Source organism: Cornus florida, unplaced genomic scaffold (genome assembly GCF_030987335.1).
Source record: "Cornus florida cultivar Cherokee Brave unplaced genomic scaffold, ASM3098733v1 CherokeeBrave_3.0.0_Hap2_Chr01, whole genome shotgun sequence".
In the NCBI taxonomy this organism is placed as follows: domain Eukaryota; kingdom Viridiplantae; phylum Streptophyta; class Magnoliopsida; order Cornales; family Cornaceae; genus Cornus; species Cornus florida.
This window is the reverse complement of record NW_026775571.1, coordinates 27,489,810-27,497,159: the sequence shown is the minus strand read 5'-3', so window position 1 is coordinate 27,497,159 and position 7,350 is coordinate 27,489,810. Positions and strand designations below refer to the sequence as shown.

The window sequence follows — 7,350 nt, the reverse complement described above, 5'->3', positions numbered from 1 at the left end:
TCTTTAGCATTTAAGGTACTAGCTATTTGCCCGACTTGGGTTTCTAGCTTAGCAATGGATTGAGAGTGAGAATGAAGCAATTGAGTGTTCGCCTCTAGAGTGCCTAGAGCGGTCAAAACTTTCTCTTCAAAAGCGGGACTCCTAGAATTTCGTTGGGAATAAGATGGTTGATTAGGGAAATGAGAATTAGAAAATTGATTGCCATGTAATTGAAATGATGATGATTTAAAACCTTGGGAACCTTGGCTTTGCATTGGTAGCGAAACATACTTCCCTTGAAAACCACCTTGGGGAGGGTTTGAGCCTTCCCCTTGGCTTTTCCGAGAAAAGTTTGGATGGTTCCTCCTACTTGAATTGTAATGAGTTCCATAGGGATTATTCCCTTGATTAACAAATGTAGCATTGACTTGCTCATGGGGCTCACTTTGCACATGTCCATGGGGACAATTAGAAGTAGAATGCAAGACACTTGAACAAGTCATACAAGATTCATTAGATGCACGGCGATGAATATGAGTAGGGGAGGAAGATACTTGATTTGCCGAATTTTGGTTGATCAAAAATCGATCAAACCTTTAAGATAAGGATTTCATCTCGGCGGCTATGTCATTGGAGTTGTCAACTTGATACAAGCTGACATTCTTCCTTCCACCATTTTTAGAAGATAAGGACCTATGCATGGAATTTTCACTCATACTTTCATACAATTGCCACACATTATTTTCATGCTTGTCAAGATAAGAACCACCCATAAATGCATCAACAATACCCTTGTGATTATCCGGTAAACTTTCAAAGAAATATTGGGCTAGTTGCCACTTAGGTATGTCATGATAAGGGCACTTTCTAAGCAAATCATTAAATCTTTCCCATGCCTCATGAAACATTTCCCCATCCCCTTGAAAAAATTCTCTAATTAAAGTTCTCATGGCATTGGTTTTAGAAATCGGATAATACTTTTTCAAGAACTCTTGTTGCATTTCTGCCCAAGAAGTTATCGAAATAGGCCTAAGATTGTTAAACCAATATTTTGCCTTGTCTTTAGGGGTGAAAGGAAAAAGTTTAAGTCTTAAAACTTCTTCCGGCATGTCCGTGTATTTCACGGTGGAACACACTTAAAGAAACTCATCCAAATGCTTATAAGGTTCTTCATTTGGAAGTCCATGATAGTTAGGAAGCATTTGAATGGTTTATGGTTTGATTTCATAGTGATGTGCTCTAAATGGGAGCAATTGAATGCAAGTAGGTGCATTGTATTCATTAGGCACATAATGGTCTTTTAATGCAATAGGAGGATTCACAATTGGTGGTGCTACACAAACACCTTGATTAGCTTGAATCATGGGGGGTTGTGGAACAAATATTGGCCGAGGCATTCCCAATGGAACTTGGCCTTGTTGTTGTGGGTGAATGAATGGTCTAGGCATGCCTATTGGTACTTGAACATTTTCATAATGCACATGAGGGTGGAGGTTACCTTGTTGGTCTATGTGACCAAGGTCCTCCACATGGTCATCATTCAAATTCTCCATTGGTAAAATGGAGTGATGAGAACTACCTCTTCCCCTAGGATTACGAACAACCGATTTAAGATGCAAATTAGGAAGGATAAGAGTAGGATTCAATGACCTACGACCATGTATACACCAACAAAGTAAATAACAAGTAAGTAATAATCACTTCACCCCCGTAACAGTTGAATCAACAAATCTCCACATTCAATGATCACATGCTCCCATACTTAAACAATATACAAAGAAAAGTAAATTGCCTCCACACGGGCTCACGATTTATCTAAGAAATGAAAAACAAGCCTTCACGCGGGCTAACGATTTAACTAGAGCTTGAGTTAGAAAGATTTCACAAATGGTCCTTAAGCAACTTCAATTCATTTTCAACTTTCAAGCTTTGTTATGCTTTACATTTTTTTTTTTTAGATTTTTAGTCCTTTTTGTACTTAGCTTAGCTCTTCGCTTTGAATTCTCCTTTGTTCAACTTCCTTCACTCAATTCACCTAGCCAAATAAGAACAAATACAATAAGTAACTAAAAAATAAAAATAAAGTAAAGACATGATCAAAAGAATACTAATCCCTAATTGTTTCCAAAACACGGCGTTGCTAATTCAAATCCCCGGCAAAGGCGCCAAAATTTGACGGTGTCTCTGCCGTTCCTATACGCCAAACTAATGTAGTGAATGTAGGTTCAAGAAAAGCCTTTTGGGTTAAGTTTAAATTTATAAAAACCACTACTACTAACGTAGCAAGAGTGAGTAGGGATTGTCCCAAGGGATTAGAGGGCTACTAGTAATGGAAACAATGATTAGGGTTAGTAGGTCGAGTGATCAAAAATAGATTATTTGGTTGATTAAACTACAATTAAGATTAAGCAAACTCAATATAAAACAAGTAATTAAAGGATAGAGAAAACAAGAGAGAGACGTCTTAGGACTTAGAGATCACCACTAAGCATCACCTTTCTATACACTCAATTCACAATTAATGAGGGGGAAAACATATGTTGCAACAATAGTGAGTGTATGTGGTTGTTTTAACAAGCATGGATGACTGATTAAGTATATATTGTCTAAACAACACAATGAATAGCACAATACATCAAACTAAGTCATTAATCCTTTTTTAAGCTCACAATCCAAACACATCACCTAATTAGAGAAATATACTACTTGCATTCATAAGTATGGAACATCAAACAACAAGCTTGGATTGTCCTCCCATTTAACAACTAAGGCAACTACACTACATCCAAACTAATGGCATGGAAATTAAACTAATTAAACTAAGGGAGAGGCACAATCCATCAAGAAATGAGTATGAACCATCAAATAAACCACAAGAGCATTCTATTAAGCACTATGTCTTGACAATCTCTAGATTTATAGCATCAACACACATATACATTCATCAACAATGCAAGAGATAGAGATAAACACATGAACATCTATTCTAGCATACATAGACATATGGATAGAATGAAATGATCAATCGAAAGAATTAAACCACACAAATCATTGAATAAACAAGATCTATATAAATAAATATGTCAAAACATGTATTACAACACAAATTCCCTCAAAAATACATAAATCAAGGTAAAGAAAGCATTCTTAGGGCTAACTCTAGCCCCAAGAGGATGTCTAGCCACTCATGAATGGTGTCCTCCAACCCTCAAGGGCTATCTCCATGGTAGAAGTCTCTTCTTCTTGAAGAAGATGGAAAACCTCGCTAGAATGTGTCTCTAGCCTCCTCTTCTCTTTTCTTCCTCTCTAAGAATTGTATCTCTCTACTCTAAAAAGCATATCCAAGACTATATGTAAAAATGGCTCATATTCCTTATATAGGTAACTCAAATGTCACACCCAATGGTCTAGGCTCGTACATAAGGGCTCCTCCAATGATTGCACAATGAGACAACTTTTAATGACCTGGAAATTAATTTAATTCGCATGTGAGAGGGTTCGATTGATCGAACCTGTGCTGTGATCGATCGAACATGGTTGAGATCTATCAAACTTTGGCTGGATTGATCCTCTCATGGTGGAGGCTTTTTGGATAAGGACAGATCTGAGATATTTTGGGGAAAAAGACAAAAGTGGTAACTAGGGTGGTACAACAGGATAAGATGGAATCTTTTCGATCGATCTGAGAATTATTGGATCGATCGAACTTTTTGGGATCTTTGGATAAGGACAACGGGGCTTGGATCCATCTTGAAGAGTCTAGATCGATGAACTTTCGATTAATTGAAGTATTCTTGAGATCGATCGAACATGCTGATTTCCACACTTTGCTTCATTCTGCTTCCACTTTGCTTTTTTTTTCCTTTCAGTTTGTGTTAACTTTTTTTAAACTCTTATTTGGCTGAATTAACTTATTTTGGGGATAAGCACCTAAAAAGGGAAATAACACGAAATTAGTCTAAAGCGGGAAAATAAGATAGATAAAGGTCCTAGAATGTTCAAGCTTAAGGGGTTTAAAAGCGCACTTTTCAGCGCTCATCACACCCCCAAACTTAAATATTGCTAGTTCCTAGTAATGAACTACAAAGTAAAGGAATGAAATGAACAATTAAATAACTATAACTAGAAAGCAATGAAATGATAGTGCCACTTTCGTAGGGAATACGATTGCATTTAGCACATGTAATAAGCCTTTTAAACCCCTAGGTTACCCCTAGTGGACAAGTGAAGTCTCTCGAGGGTTTCCAAAAATGATACCCACAAACATTAAGCTCTTTCTCACAAAAGAGGCACCAATATTGCAAACAAGTATTGGGAGAAAACTACTCCAAGTATGTAATTTTTCAACCCTTTCCAAGCAATCTCTCAAAATTTCAACATCAAGTAAGCAAGTATGGTCCTCCACACATCAAGAAAAAGATCATGCAAATTAAAACAACTCTAGAATCCTTTTTGAGTGGACCGGCATTAAATATGTTGCTATCTTAGCCAACTATAGAAATGATCACATTCTTACCTCTCAAACTAGCACACAAATCTAATCCCGATCATCAAAACAAAGAGTAGACCTTTTATTAAACTAGGTGTGGTTATTCTTTACACTCGAATTTTTTTTTTCTTTTCATAACTATCCTATAGGATCAAAGATGGAAGCATGGTGCAATGTAGTGATCTATTAAGCTTTCTAACTATCTATGAGGTCGATCGTTAGGTCAATGACTCCCAAACCAGACAGCTTTAGTGCATTAGGTGTTTAAACACCCCTAAGGACTTACAAGCTCAAATCAACTCGGCTACAAATCAAAACAACCGCTATCTAATCATTTTCCACTTCTCACTTTTTGGGAGAAGTCCTCACTTTTTTATTGCTTTTGCAACTCTAATTTTTTTTTTTTTTTTTTTTTTTTTTCAAGTTCAATTATTAACCTAGAGTTTGGGCCCTCCACTTTTCGGCGTGAGAAATTCAGTGCTTGATGAGGCTAGAATCCCGGCTACTCAATGAAAAGGGTTTGTTATCCACTTTTATCAAGATGACAGCTTTCAATGCACTATTGGCCCAATTGGGATATAACCAATTCAATAATCAACAAAGCATGTACCTTACAAATGAATGCTAGTGTGCGTCTGTGCTAGTGTAGAATCCTAAAGTGAATCTTAAAACAATCACAAAATCAAGATGATGTGGACCATAAGTGTAAGCAAGATATCAATCTTTCGAAAAATTTACTCTTAAATGACGTCCACAAGGCATAGAAGGAGTATTGAACTCTCAAGTCAAACAATTTTTAAATTTTAAGCAATATAGTCCTCAAAAGATCAAAATCATCACTAGTTATGGACCAATCATAGACAATCCCTCAAATACACAAGTTATGCTTAAAATTTGAATTGAAAACAAATACTGCATTTAACATTATTACCCCCAAACTTAAATGGCACAATGTCCTCAATGTGTAAAGAGAACAAAGGAAAGAGTATACCAATGTAGCTATAGCAAAGAATGGCTAGGACACAAGTATCCAAAGTGGGTGGTATGACCCCCTAGACTTGGGATTAATTGTGGTCCTGAAAAGATGGCACTAGATAAAAGCTCATTAGATAACAAAGGGGAATAATAACAGTGCACAGTGGACATGCAAGTGTAAATGGGACAATAATTGAAGTAAAGAGAGAGTAAAAAGGGTGGTCCTGAAAATTTGGGCAGCACTCTCTCTCACTGAAGTCACTGGGATGCACCTGATAGAGTCAATCAAATACAGATATATCAATAAAAGGATATGACATCCAAACTATAACATATATAGAAAAATAAATATAATGTACATTACAATGTCTAGGCCAACAGACTGGCCATAAAAATAATATAACAGTATCAAAATAGCAGGAATGTATCACAGATATATAACATGATAAAAGAGAGGAATAGAGATCAGGTAGATGAAGTAGGGCGAGTGGGGTGTGATCCCCTCATATCTCTGGATATGCCCTGCAGCATAACTAAGATAACTGAGCAGAGAGATGCCACATCTGACCGAAGAGAGATAACTGTGTCCTCCAAGGCCTGGATACGCTCTCCAAAGCCGGGTGTCTGAACTGGAGCCTCAGGTATGACTGGATCAGGAAACTGTGGTACATCCTGAGCTTGCTCCAAGAAATGTAATGGAGACCCCGCTGGAGAGTGATGTGGGATCTCCTCTGTTGGAGGCTCCTACTCCAAGTCTATGTCCATATGTATGGCAGCTAGATCGACTGCTGGGTCGTCCGCTACTGCTGCTGCCATCTCCTCCTCCTCTATCTCCTCTGCTGCTATCACTACGTCCTCCAGAAGACTCTTGATAAGAGCGTTGTAGCTCTTATTCTAGTCCTTCTTGCTAAAATGGCAAGCTCCTGTCTTTGGGCGCTCATTGAGATGGAATGGATAGCGCTGATCTCAGAGAATCTGAGTGATAAGATGGCCAAATAGACGATACTTAGCCTGCTTGGGCTTGGTCTTGCTGATGTAGTCTAGGTAGAGCTTCATCATCACGGTCCAGTATAAGGCTGAAATAGAAACCAAGCACTCTGTGTAGAAAGCATACAGGGCAGTCAAATAATCGCCGCGCCTCTGGATCTTATGGCCGGCCATGAACCCGTTTCAATACAGGACCGAATCATAGAACCACAGGTCATTGGGCAGATAGGTCCGAGTGCCTAGAGCGGTGAAAACTCTTTCTTCAAAGGCGAGACTCCTTAAATTTCCTTGGGAATAAGATGGTTGATTAGGGAAATGAGAATTAGAAAATTGATTGCCATGTGATTAAAATGATGATGATTTAAAACCTTGGGAACCTTGGCATTGCATTGGTGGCGGAACATACTTCCCTTGAAAACCACCTTAGGGAGGTTTGAGCCTTCCCCTTGGCTTTTCCAAGAAAAGTTTGGATGGTTCCTCCAACTTAAATTGTAATGAGTGCCATAGGTATTATTCCCTTGATTAACAAATGTAACATCGACTTGCTCATGGGGCTCACTTTGCACATGTCCATGGGGACAATTGGAAGTAGAATGCAATACACTTGACTAAGTCATGCAAGATTCATTAGATGCACGATGATGAATATGAGTAAGGGAGGATGATACTTGTTTCGCCAAATTTTGGTTGATCAAAAATCGATCAAACCTTTAAGATAAGGATTTCATCTCGGCGGCTATGTCGTTGGAGTTGTCAACTTGATACAAGCCGACATTCTCCCCCCCACCTAGGTTTCTACCATTTTTAGAAGATAAGGACCAATGCGTGAAATTTTCACTCATACTTTCATACAATTGCCACACATCATTTTCATGCTTGTCAAGGTAAGAACCACCCATAGATGTATCAACCATACCATT

At 38.1% G+C, this 7,350-nt stretch overlaps 1 pseudogene; it reads left to right on the top strand.

Moving 5' to 3' along the window:
* The first annotated feature begins 825 nt into the window (after window positions 1-825).
* Window positions 826-924, top strand: LOC132283842 (small nucleolar RNA R71; annotated as a pseudogene).
* The last annotated feature ends 6,426 nt before the right edge of the window (window positions 925-7,350 follow it).